General features: G+C 37.0%; 1 non-coding gene across 1 annotated transcript; it reads right to left on the reverse strand.

Moving 5' to 3' along the window:
- Window positions 1–9,547: 9,547 nt before the first annotated feature.
- LOC134471546 (U6 spliceosomal RNA) lies at window positions 9,548–9,654 on the reverse strand. The gene has a single exon (XR_010040982.1). It is a non-coding gene; the product is annotated as a U6 spliceosomal RNA (small nuclear RNA).
- Between the last annotated feature and the right edge of the window lie 3,782 nt (window positions 9,655–13,436).

Below are 13,436 nucleotides of genomic sequence, written 5' to 3' on the forward strand. Positions count from 1 at the left end.
AAAAAAGAACCTTAATATACTGCATTCTCATGTTTTTTGCAGCACCATACTCAATAGACAAGATTTGGAATGAACCTCGGTGTCTGTGAGAAGATTGTTAACTGTTACAAAAATACCTAGATGGGAGGTAAGTGCTAGTATTTTTTAACACAGTGAAGTGATTACAAATAATAATCTAATGGATAAAGAAAATGTGGTACATATGCAGTGGAATATTATTCTTCCAGAAAAGAGAACAAAATCTTATTTTCAACATCATGGTTGAGCCTGAAGGACAGTGTATTAAGTGACATAAGCCAGGCACAGAAAGACAAATGTCACATGAGCTTGCTAATATGAAAATTCTCTCGTAAAAGTAGAGTCAACTGTGGTCGCCAGAGGCTGAGAAGGGTAAGAGATTGGGGAGAATAAGGAGAGATTGATAACTGCTCAAAAATAGTTAAATGGGAGGAGTATAAGCTCTATTCTTTAGCATAGTGAGGTGACTATAATTAATAATCTACTATATATTACAAAATATCTGGATGAAAGGATTTTGAATGCCTGCAACAGAGAGACAGACAGAGAGAGAGAGAGGAAAGATTGAGGTGGTAGATAAATCGCTTAGTTTGATTTGATCGTCATGTGTTTTATACAAGTGTCCAAATATACTATACCTCATAAATATACACAGCTAGAATGTGTGAATTAAAATGCACTTGTCATCTTTGTGATTCAGAGTAATATGGATTTCAGAGGAGGATAGGAACCTGGAAAGGTACTGTGGTTGGATGGGGGATGATGGGAGTTACCCCAAAAAGATGGGCAGGACACAGAGGAGGAGGTACCTCTAGGACAGTTCCATTTCATTGCCACCTCCAGGCAGAAGCTGAGGTAGATATAGGGAGTCATTGCTTCAAAACTCAGCTTTATATTGAATTGCTAAAGGCTGCTGTTGACAGGTTCCCAAGGGAAAGAACAATAACCTTAGTTGAGTACTTCAAATTTGGATGTCACATGTCTTATCTTCTCTGTTCAGTTGGAGCCAGGGGATGACCATTACTTTCTTCCCTTTGGAGAACCGATGTTGGCAGGGTCTTTATCAGCCTTGAACTAAACACTATCTAGGGCCCCAGGTAGAAGCACTCAGGTTGCCAACACCATTCCTGACCTTTCCTACTACAGAGAAAGACACTGACCATTGAGCCATTAAGAAATCAGCCACTGCACCTTCACAAAGACAAAGTAAGATGCTTTTCTTTTTGATATTTTCCCTTCTAAAAATCAGGTTCTTCTCTAACTGTGAAGTGTTACCTCTGCAGAAGTCCGTTTGTGCTCTGGTTGTGAAAGATGCATTCTTTGCCATGCGAAGGTATCCACTGGAAGTTGGCCTCAGCATAACACTCCCCTTTGCACAGACTCACCAAGGCCCCCACTTAATTAATTTGCATAATACTGGCAAGTTATTAATAAAAAATAATAAGTGTTTCCCTTGAGAACATCTTAGTTTGCGTTCAGTTAAAACTAGATACTCAAGTTTTGGCACCTGGCTCAATCCTCCAAATGGCTTTTGTGCTTCTTGGCGACATTCACACTAGGGGAGGGAACCACTGGCAAAAAAAGCAAAGGGCGCCATGAGTCACCCTTCAAAGCCAGCTCGGTTGGCCACCTCCCCAGATGCACCTTCAGGTGTAAAAGGATATGTAGATTTCAAATGGGTTTGTGAAGAAAATGCAAGTTCCTTTTCAAGGAGGAAGACTGAAGGACTGATTACAGTTAGAAGCCACCAAATTGCTCTTTTATTCAGGTTTGTTTGGGTGGAGGAAAAAAGCAAATTGGAGGGAAAAAAGAGAAAGGATGAGGCATGCATGTTGTCATCTGTTTCAGCAAGAAATTCCTCCATTCTGATGCAACCAATTACATTTGGATTCTATTTTTTTAAAAATTATGTGTATATTACACACTCTGGGTAATGATTTTCAACCTTGCCTGACATTCTGTTTACACACATTCAAGGAAATCTCATCATAACTGACCTGAAAGCCTCTTTCAAGGAGGTTGTTACTCTAGGTAACAGAAAGGGGTGGCTATGACCCTTCCGTCATGAAGTGTGCCCCAGACTCAGAGCAAGACAGCACATCATTTTCCTCCCATTTTTTTTTACATTGATCTCTCGTTAACATAATGCTTCTTGGGGATAAGGACAGATAGCACAGCTTTGTCTGTCATGGGATCACCGTTAGCTTGCAGAAAGATATCACATAAGAGCTCCTTCCTATAATTCATAGGGCAGAGGCACCTTATGGCTTTTTGGGAGTTTTAATGAAGCCCATTCATCCACTCAACCCTCTTACTGAGCCACTCTTTCCACAAGAATTCACTTTAACAGGAGGCAGTCAATGCCAAGTCCACCCCAATCACTTCAGATTTAAAAGCATATTATAACACAGAATTAACATATCTGCTGCTATGTTACATATACAACATATACAACTTGATAAATTCCTTCTTCCTCTCCATTTACCACCATGTACCAACATTGCAGTTAAAAAAATTCCTAAAATCTATTTTCCCATAGGAGCTCAATCTCATAAACATCACCTCCTTTTCTCCCTACTTTTTCTCTAAGCACCAATTTAGTTTGTATATTTTGGGATTATTTGTAATTATTCTCTGGTCCTTTCAAGACATTAAGGAGATGATCCACATTAAAATGACATGTAAAACATAGTGCATTTTGGAAAGGCACATTATTTCAGTGTTATGCTTTGAATTAGGGGAGTTTGGTTTCTTTTTCTTCTTTATTCATTGGCATTAGAATGGGACCATAAGAAACACTTCATACTAACTGGTAAGTCATGGGAAGCAGGTACAAGCCAGCCTAGAAATGACTTAAAGGCCTGAGAAGACAAACTATGATGTGGTTATTGAATTAGAGTGTCAACCAACCTGAGTACTAATTCTGTAACTCTTATTACTTGTGAATTCAGACCAGTTATTTAACACTTCTATGCCTCAGATTTTTACCTGTAATAAGAGCAATTTCTATCTTACAGCACATTGCAAAGTTTTAGTGAAACAATACCTGCCCCATAGGAATTCTGCAGAAAAAGAGTGAGCTAACATGTGTAATGCACTCGTGGGGGACCTGGTAGATAGCCGCTCAGAAGTAAAATTACCAATGATAATCATTAGACACCAACATCATAGGTGTCAGTTGCTCTAGTGTGTGTTTTGAGTACTTTCTTATCACCAGTGACCTTTACCAAAAGTTAAGGAAAATCACAAATATGCCTGTGAACCTCTGAGAAAAGTGGAGACACGAGCCTTGTGTGTACATGTAAAGAAGGTAAATGTCTCTTGCTACTTTTGACTTTGTGTCAGGGATTCTGACTGCATTCATGGTGAGTGAAACACTCTCTGTGTGTAAAGAGGAAAGACCAGAACACGGGATGGCAAAATATTATCTCTGAGTGAAGAGAGTATAAGAATACCTGTTGCAAGTCTAACAGGCAACCAGCAGAGAGCTTCTCTGCCTGAGTTAAGTGGGAAAGAAATTTAATGTGTGGATACAGCCAAGTTCTTGGAAGCTCGGAGAATCTGGAGGACAGAACGGAAAGACAGGCAGACGCAAGATGAGCTACTAGGTTGCAGGACAACAGCCAGAACCACACCACAGGGACCACGGTGTGAGAGCCTGCTGCTTCTGCCACCTGACAGGATGTCTCAGTGGGCCCCCAACTATGTTGGCCCCCATACACCTTCTCTGTGACACAGAACAAATGTGGTTGCTCCTCCCACTGAGATGAGTTCCTGTCACGCAACCCAAATTCAAACTCCTGACCAGGCAATAGGAGATATGCCACACACCCACTTCTTAATTCCTGAAAAAGACTCACTCTGTTGAAAAGTGAGAACTTCCAAAGCAGGACAGGCAAAATAACGGCAAGTGTTTGTATAATTCAAATTATTTTAAGGTTATTTTCTGATCTCTCTTTTCTTCAAGAATATACACATATATATCATATTTAATATTAAATATTTTGTAATCATATAGTGGATCAATTTCATTTGTTTTTAAAGCCATAACCTCTAGTGTTAAGATATTTTAAAGTCTTCCCACACAGTATTCAAAATCCAGGGAGCTTTTCAAAGAATAAAGAAAACTAGTCACAGGAGCAGCAGAGAGAGCAGCGGGCCATGGGGGCCGTATGTATATTTGGATTTTAAGATGTAGCGAGAACGAAATGATCAAGAGGCCAAATTGAAAAACTGTGTTTGACACTTTTTTTCCTTCCCTTGCTCTGAAAGCAGGGGGATATCTAATTGCTTCTGTTTCCTCCAATAATAATCCCATAAATAACAAAAAGGCCTAGTGTGCCTCTGTTCCCTCAGTATCAGATAACTATCTTGACTGTTTATGCAGTCAGTGCATTAATTTTAGTGCAGGCTGGCTTTTTACTTCTTTGAAAGGAGCCTTGGACAAATCCTCTTTGAGCTTTGCGTTGAGCTCAGCTCTGCAGCCAAAATAAATTAGTAAAGTCTAGAACTTTGTTTTCAGAGTTTGTCAAGTTCTTTCCAGTGAAATCTTTCCTCCTGTTCCAGATGTTGTGGTTTTCTTGACTTCAGCTCTGTTTTCCTACTCTGTAAAAATGCCAAAATCTCTTTCAGATTTCATAGGGGTCCAGAGGCGGGAGGACACAGTGCATCTGCTATGACTGCCTTGAAAGGTGATTTAAATGCAGACACTGCCGTGACACTTCAGGAAGAATCACTACATAGCTACATTAATTTTCAAAATCTTTTTTCTTTCCTTTTATGGTAATAGTGCTTTCAAAAATTTGGTTTATTTTATGTTCTATGTGGAGAGAGGGAGGTGAAAAAGTGGAGCAGGTTGGGAATTACTTTGTTACAATCAAAATATCCAGATTACTGGGCAAGTGTTATTCTGGGGCAGAGAAGGAAGTTTTGATTTTTTACTTCTCTGTGTATTAGTAACACGGACAAATGCATAAGCACGTCCAGGGAGGGTCAAACCCAGCCCGGACCTCAGAGTGGGTTAGCTGTGTGGCTGGCTTGTGGTGCATAATGAGGAGAACAAGTTCACTGTGTCAAAATATGACCACTATCAAGAAAACTACCAACAACAAATGCTGGAGAGGCTGTGGGGAAAAAGGAACTCTCCTGCACTGTTGGTGGGAGTGTAGACTGGTGCAACCATTGTGGAGGTCAGTCTGGAGATTCCTCAAAAAGCTGGGATTGGAAGTCCCATTTGATCCAGCTATTCCACTTCCAGGACTATTCCCGGAAGAACTGAAAGCATCATACCACAGCAATATATGTGCACCTATGTTTATAGCAGCACAATTTGTAATCGCCAGATCTTGGAAACAATCTAAGTGTCCATCAACTGAGGAATGGATAAAAAAGTTGTATTTTTATACAATGGAGTACTATTCAATATAAAGAATGATCACATTGAGATATTTATAAATAAATGGACGCAGCTTGAGATCATACTCATAAGCGAAATAAATCAAACTCACATGTATAAAACTGTATAGTCTCCCTAGTGTAAGAAACGGTAAGAATACATAAAAGTATATTGTAATTATGATTCCCCATTATATTGCTTTGAACACTTATAATGTTTTCATTCATTAGTTGGAATGGTTTTATTCTGGGTTGTTTGATTTTAATGTTTTGAAGTCCTACCAAGCTTTTGTTCTGTCTCCATTGGTTTTATCATGTTGTATCTTATTGTATTTTATTATGTGTGATAGTATAAACAAAATTTTTATGGACAAGGAGATAATATAGTAACCATTGTTCGTTTTCTGTTAGTTGGTTCTGAATACCCTGTAATACTTTCATTCTCTTGAATGGTTTTATACTATTTTGTTATGTTTGATACTATAGTGTATGAAGATATACTCAAATATTTCAAGGAAAGAGACCCTATGGTAGCTACTGTTATGTTGGATTGTCTTGTGGTGAAACACTATGTTGCTTAAATTGTTCTGTTCTGATTTGTTTTGTTATATCCTCTTTTATCTTAATCCTTTTAAAATAAAAAAAAAATATGACCACTGTGTTCTTTTTCTGACCACTGTATTCCTACATTAAAATAGTCAATTTTCCAGAATGTGTAAATAAATTTGGATTTTTGTGTATTCCCTTTGAAATTTCAGAGCCAATACGTCATCCACTGAGGCATACACAAAACATAACTTGAGAAAAATTATTGAAACACTTTGTTAATGTGCTCAAAGAGTAGATTTCTTTGAAGACTAACTTTTCTTTAGTGTAATGTTCTTCAACTTTCAAATGTGGTTTTTTGTGTATGTCTATATTTTATGGAGATATATGTGTAATTATATGTATGTTGTTTTTTGGTTTCACAGAATTTTTTATGAACTGTTCCTACTTAATGTGCTGGATGTAATTATTTTTACCTTATTTTATCATCAAGCTAGAACGCTAGTATTCCAACCCTCTTCAAAAGAAATTTTTGGAAGATCATCACCTGTAAGTCTTTTCAAAGATACCATAGCTGCTCTCTGACATTTAAATAAATAGGAAAGTAAATGGTGCCCACCAAATTGTCTATGTCAACACTTACCTCATCCACAGTGAGTGAAGCAGTTTTAATAGATTTTACACCATGTATCGAGAACATCTTTCTCAATACTAGTATTTCCAATTTCTTTTCTTCCCAGGCTTGCATCTAATGACTAAAAATCACTGGCTTCTCTGTCCCTTATGTATCACATAGGGAGAGCACACTTACTGCTCCTAACTTATCTTTCCTTTGATTTAGGAATTTTTCTGAGTTTAATGTATTCATCTGTAAAAGAAAACAGTTAAATTACATGAAAGTCTTTTTGTTGGTCAGGTTCCTTCTAGTTATTAAGAAATTAATGTCTGCTTATTGAAAAGTCAAACAGCATATTACTTCATGAAATAAAATTGTAGTTTCCCAACATTTCTCTCATTTGATCCACTTCTCCTACCCATGGCCCCCAAAAAGCTTCTGTTCAAATATTTTTATTATTATAAACATTATTGCATTATTCAAACATTTTAAATTACTATATAGTTCAAAAATATGTATTATAAAATATAAATGGAACTGTATTGTACATTCCTCTGATTTCTTTTCTAAACAAATATGATGAATACAATATCAGGACAGTACATATAATCCCATCTTCTTTTTTTCCTTTATTTTTTATTGGCATATGTTTCAATACAAAATAATTAACATCTACAGTGTCCTACCAAATGGTTGTGCATAATTCATGATTTGTTTTTGGCTAGAATCATGTGATAGGTTCTATTCAATGTTAAAATTTTAACTTCAAGTCCACTGATTATTCTTATGTATTTCCTGCTTTCATTTAGCAAATATTTACTGGGATATTTAGGTGGCAAGAACTGCTTTTCACAACTCCAAATGAATGAGTGATGAACAGCCAACTTGAACATATGCTGGGTTTAGCACATTTCCCATATGCCACTGAACCCAAGTGCCAGTGGGTGCCTCCTTGGCAGAACGAGAATGAACAGACAGGAAGGGGACATGCAGAAGTCACAGTGGTCCTCAGTCTGTCTGCACAGGTGGGTGTTTAGTTCTCTCGAAGAAACTTGAAGAGGACTTCTGTGACTTTCAACCTAATGTTTAAACAATCAGATTTTCTCCCCTAAAACAGCCCCAGTTTTAATATGGCCATGTGCTTGATGAAAAATAAATTCTAAAGGATACTATTATGATATTCAAAGAGTGTCTAGTAGATTAGTTATGTTATCCTTTGCAGCATCTCAGGACAGATCATATTGCTTTTGAAATACTATTCTTATTATTGCAGATATTTTATTATTAAGAGTAAGACTAATTTCTTTTGCACATCAGTCATTCATCGTGTAGGAGGACTAAATTGCTTTTCCTTCACTGTTTCGAATCATTGTGACGCTCCTGCAAGATGCCTGATGGCCCTCATTACTTCCATTGTATACAATAGGAGCCACAAGAAGCCAAGATGCTTCTAACATCTCTTTTCTCCTCAGTAAGTTGCCCCAGTACCATTTTAAGTAAGTAAAATACAAACTCTGTCACAGCATAACTAGAGATGTCAGGAAGCAGAAGGGTTTGGGTAATGGGCAGATCTCAGAAAAGATCTGTGGTTGGGTTAATATTAAGGTATTTTAAAAACTATTAAACCAGCAGCCATTCCTCATCCTTTGCGGTAACCTTGCTTGAGATAATCTAGTTGTTACAGCACATGATTTGAAATCTCAGTTGTCAAGTTGGTGGTTTTCAGCTTTCTTTTGTTCATCAATCACTGAGCAACTGTTTGCTCAAAGAAGTGCAGATTTTCCTTCTTTTGGTGTAATTGTACAACATTCTCTTCCATCTTCTTTTCAATCCACTCCTTGGCCTTAAAATTATAACTCACTTCATGTCTCCATGCCTCCATCTACCTATCTTTCGTAAGGGAAGAATGAACAAAAACAGTGAATTGTGAAAAACAGTGATTAGTTCAAAGATGAATTGTCAGGCACTGGGGAGGACGAGGGCCCTGGTAGACCCACCGAGCAAAGATATACCTGGCACCCGTGCCATCCTTGCTAACCAAATGAGGAAGCCTTGAGTCCTTGTGCTAGGCCCAATGGCCCAGCAGAACGTGAAGGTGTAAACTTCATTTCCATCTCTCCTCTGCCATAAATACATTTCTTTAAATACCAGTCAACACTCAGTTATCCACAGGAGGATTACCCGTGTCAGAATTGTCTTCTGCTAATTTCTAATCCACAAATGAATTTCCCCTGTTGCCCAGGGAGGTCTTTCCTGCCAGCCATAGTATCTGCTCAGAAAGTCAAGCTAATATTGACAATAGCTTGCGCAGAATCTAATTAAAGAACACGAATTTGCTGCCAAAGGGCGGAGGCAGCCATATGATACCTCCTGAGGCCAGACAGCAATGATGTGGGGATTATGTGCTGTTTGGGATTTTCTACATTACCACTCCCACCCACTGGCACATACAATGGAGAACTGGCTGCCCAACATGTTTTCAGTGACTGTTTCAGGAGTGACGCTGCTGATTAGCAAAGAGCTGTCGTCCCAGCACTTGTCCAACTTGGTAATTATTGTATTTTCTTACAACAAGTTCTACAGCTGCTATCCTATGGTTCATTATGTCTCCAAAACTTGGGAAATAATTGCTTTTTGGCCAGGAGATTATAAGCACAAAACTAAAAATTACAGTCCAAACGATTGGATACTGTTTATTTCCCAGATGATAATCAACTCATGACCTGAAGGGAATTTGTGGTCATCTGAAGCCATATCCAGCTATTCTTTCATGAATACATTACTTAACCAATGAAATCAGAACTGTCAATGCCAAATTACCCTAAACTTTCCATAAGATAATGTTCTGTTGAATGCATAAAAATTGTCAGTACAGTGACAGCAGAAATTCCCCAGACTTGGGCCCTTGCATTTTCTAGGAGCAAAAATAACACCTTGTGCTGGCTCCAAAAAGAATCCTCAGATACTTTTTTTTTTAATATGAAATGCTTCACGAATTTGCATGTTATCCTTGCACAGGGGCCATGCTAATCTTCTCTGTATCGATCCAATTTTAGTATACATGCTGCCGAAGCGAGCACAGTCCTCAGATACCTTAGAGAATGAGAACTTCATATATCCATCAAGCAAAGCTGTGATTTGTAACGATACCACCCTCCCTAACAAAAAGGGGAAAGCAGGGATCTTTTCAAAGGGACCAAATAGCCCAGAATAAGCAGGGCAAACAGATACAAAGTTTCATTTACATGTTTTGATAATCTTTATTTTTTTACTTTAAAGAGGAAAAAAAGATAAAAATAACAATGAAATGGATTTTCAAAACACGTTAGTACAACAATTACAATAGTTAATACATTGCATATTGTTGCCTTCATATACATTACTCAGAGTGCAAGATGAAATCTTTTCCAAACAATGTTGGCACAAACCTTTCTTTCCATTGAGAAACTAGCTGTGTGACTATCTCAACTATCTTGTGCATATCTATTTTTTTCTTTTTCATTTTTTACCTTGCCCCTTTCCACCACCAGTTATTTTCTTCTTTTGAAGTTTCTTCTCAGTTCACAATATCTTTTGTACCTTATTTACTCATTCTGTTTTTCACACTAGTGAGAAAATATGATATTTGAATATATGGGTCTGATTTACTTCACTTATGAGTACAAACTCAAATTGTATTCATTTACCTAGAAAAGTCTGCAGTGTATCTTTCTTTGTGGTCAAGTTGTACTCCATTATATTTTTGTAAAGTTGCATCTTTTTTATCCATTTCTCAGTTGGTGGGCATTTGGGATGTCTCTAGCATTCATTCATGATAAAAAAAACCTACTGAAAAATGGAATAGATGGTCTTTATCAAACTCTTATAAAAATCATCTATGGCAAACCAACAGCTAACATCATGTTAAATGATCAAATACACTCCGAAACTGGGAACAAGACAGGGATACCCATTCTCACCCTTCATTTTCAATATAATTCTAGAAACAATAACCAGAACAATTGGACACGAGGAAAAATAAAAGGAATAAATATAGGAAATGAAGAAGTTACATTATCATTATTTACAGATGACATGAGGCTCTACATATAAGACCCTAAAAACTCCACCAAAATGATGTAGATTTAATATCCAAATTCAGCAGTGTAGAAGGATACAAAGTCAACCCTACAAAATCAATAGCATTTCTGGTGCATGAGCAAAAATTTCACAAAGAGAAATTAGGGAAAGCACACTAGTCACAACAGTTTTTATAAATATATATATATATATATATATATATATATATATTTAATTGTATATATAATATATATATATATTTAATTGTATATATATATATATATATAAATATTTAGGAATCAGTCTACCAAAGGATGTAAAAGATCTGTACAGTGAAAATCACAGCACTTTATAAAAAGAGATTTAAAAAGATATCAAAAATAGAAAAATATCCCTTACTTTTGGACAAGAAGAAACTAAATAGTAAAATGGCCATACTTCCAAAAGTGCTATACAGATTTAATGCAATCCCAATTAAAATACCATTAGTATATCTCACAGACCTATAAGAAACATTTCTATGATTTATTTGGAACTTTAAAAGACCCAGAGTTGCAAACCAATTCTGGGCAACAAAGGAAAATCAGGGAATACCACAATCCCTGACTTGAAATTATACTACAAAGCTACTGTGATAAAATCAGCATGGCATCAGAAAAACAGACCTGAGGATCAGTCGAATACAATAGAACATGCAAACACAATCCCAAACACAATCTCAACCACCTAACCTTTGACAAGGGGGCTAAACATGTTCACTGTAATAAAGATAGTCTCTTTAATAAATAGTAGTGGCTTTCCACATGCCAAAGACTATAACTAGATCCACATCTATCATCATGCACTAAAATCAAAATGGTTCAAAGATCTGAATGTTAAAATAGAAACACTAAATTTATTGCAAGAGAAAGTAGGAAGAAAACTCAAAGACGTATGTGTAAGCAGAGAGTTCATGAACAAAACCCATATTGCAAGGGAAATATCACAAATAATCAACAAATAGGATCACATCTTATTAAAAAGCTTTTGAACAACAAAAGAAGTCAGCCACAGGGTGCAAAAACAACCCACAAAATGGGAAAACAATTATAGCCAGCTGTCTCATAGACAAAGAACTTCTATCTAGAACATATAAAGAGTTAAAAAAATTCAGACTCCCCAAATTCTAAGACCCAATCCAAAAATGGGCATCTGAAATGAATATACACTTCTCAGATTAAGAAATACAGATGGCAAATAAATACATGGAAAAAAAGTTCAACACTGTTGGTCATTTGAGAGACACAAATTAAAACAACATTGAGATTCCATCTCACTCCAGAAAGAATGGCTATTATCAAAAAATCAACTAATAACAAATGCTGGTGGAGCTAGGGATAAAAGTAACTCTTCTTCACTGCTGGTGCAAGTGAAGATTAGTGTAACGTCTATGGAAATTAGTGTGGTGTTTCCTTTTAAAAAAATAGGATTAGAGAGGAGAGTGCTCAAGAAGTGGGCAAAGCACGCTCTCCCATTAACCAGCAAGTGCACAAGCTGGGAAATCAGAACACCCCCACTCCATAAGCAACTGGCTGATTTGAAGAACTCAGTGTATGACAGCAACTAGGGTGAAAGGGATAGTGTGACTCTTAAGTTGTTTGATTGACATTGAAGGCATGGAACGTGTGGCCTGGACATCCATTTGGAGGATGGCAGTGTACATTGTGGCAACTGTGGGGGATTTCCTTTTGTCTTGTTTTTTGAAATTCAATGCTTTGTTTTATTTTACTGTTTGTTTTACTCCTGTTTCTGGTAACCTAAGCAACTATTTTGAAGATAACAATACGCAGCAAACAACCACTGTAAGTTCCTATCATCTTTTTTGAAAACCTATATAGCTATTGTTGCTTTGATGTTGTTGCTGTCATTGTGGTTTTGTTGCTGTTTTTGAGGTTGGTTTGCATCTTCTGTTTTTTTCTTTCTTTTCTTTAAAATAAAATAAAAGTGTACAATAGATTCTGTGACTTAGGAAGGAACTGTACAAGGGAAGGGACAAATTGTGATGGGGGAAAGAAAGAAAGGATAAGGGGAAATATGCATACATACAAGATAGCTGAGGTAGTTATACAGTTAGTTTTTGTTACATCATGCTACAATGGCATATCTGCTCCCATGTTTATAGCAGCACAATTTATAATAGCTAAACCTTGGAAACACCCCAAATTCCCATCAACCATGCAATGAATAAGAAAGATGTGGTATTTTTATACAATGGAATGTTACTCAGCTATAAAGAAGGATAATCTTGAAGCTCTTATAGGTAATGAAAGCATCTTGAGACTACACTCATAAGTGAAATAAATCAAACTCACATTTGTAAATGTATGGTCTTCCTAGTGTGAAAAAAAAAACTACTGAAAGAGTAATAAAATCCAAAATGTACAATAGATATTATGACAATGAAAGGGGAAAAAAGCGCTCAATAGAAAAGAATAACTAGAGGGCTGGGGATTTAGCTCAGCAGTATAAGCACCTGCCTGACAAGCATGAGGTCATGAGTTCAACCCACGGTACCAAAAAAAGAAAAGAAAAGAACAACTAGGATAGGGGACAGGAGAGAAAGAAGAAGGGAAAAGATAATATGTATATAGGGACCTTCCTCTCATCCCAGAGACCTGGGACATCCATGGATCATCAGCTGCCCCTCTTCTTGCCCCCCAGATGTGAGACGACAGTGGGATCATTGCTGCCCCTCCTCTTTGTCCTCCAGACCTGGGACAGCTGTAGATGGTCAGCTATCCCTTCCCCTGCATCCTGGACCTGG

Source organism: Cavia porcellus, unplaced genomic scaffold (assembly GCF_034190915.1).
Source record: "Cavia porcellus strain 051 isolate PalLab524CR breed Dunkin Hartley unplaced genomic scaffold, mCavPor4.1 scaffold_18, whole genome shotgun sequence".
Classification (NCBI taxonomy): Eukaryota; Metazoa; Chordata; class Mammalia; order Rodentia; family Caviidae; genus Cavia; species Cavia porcellus.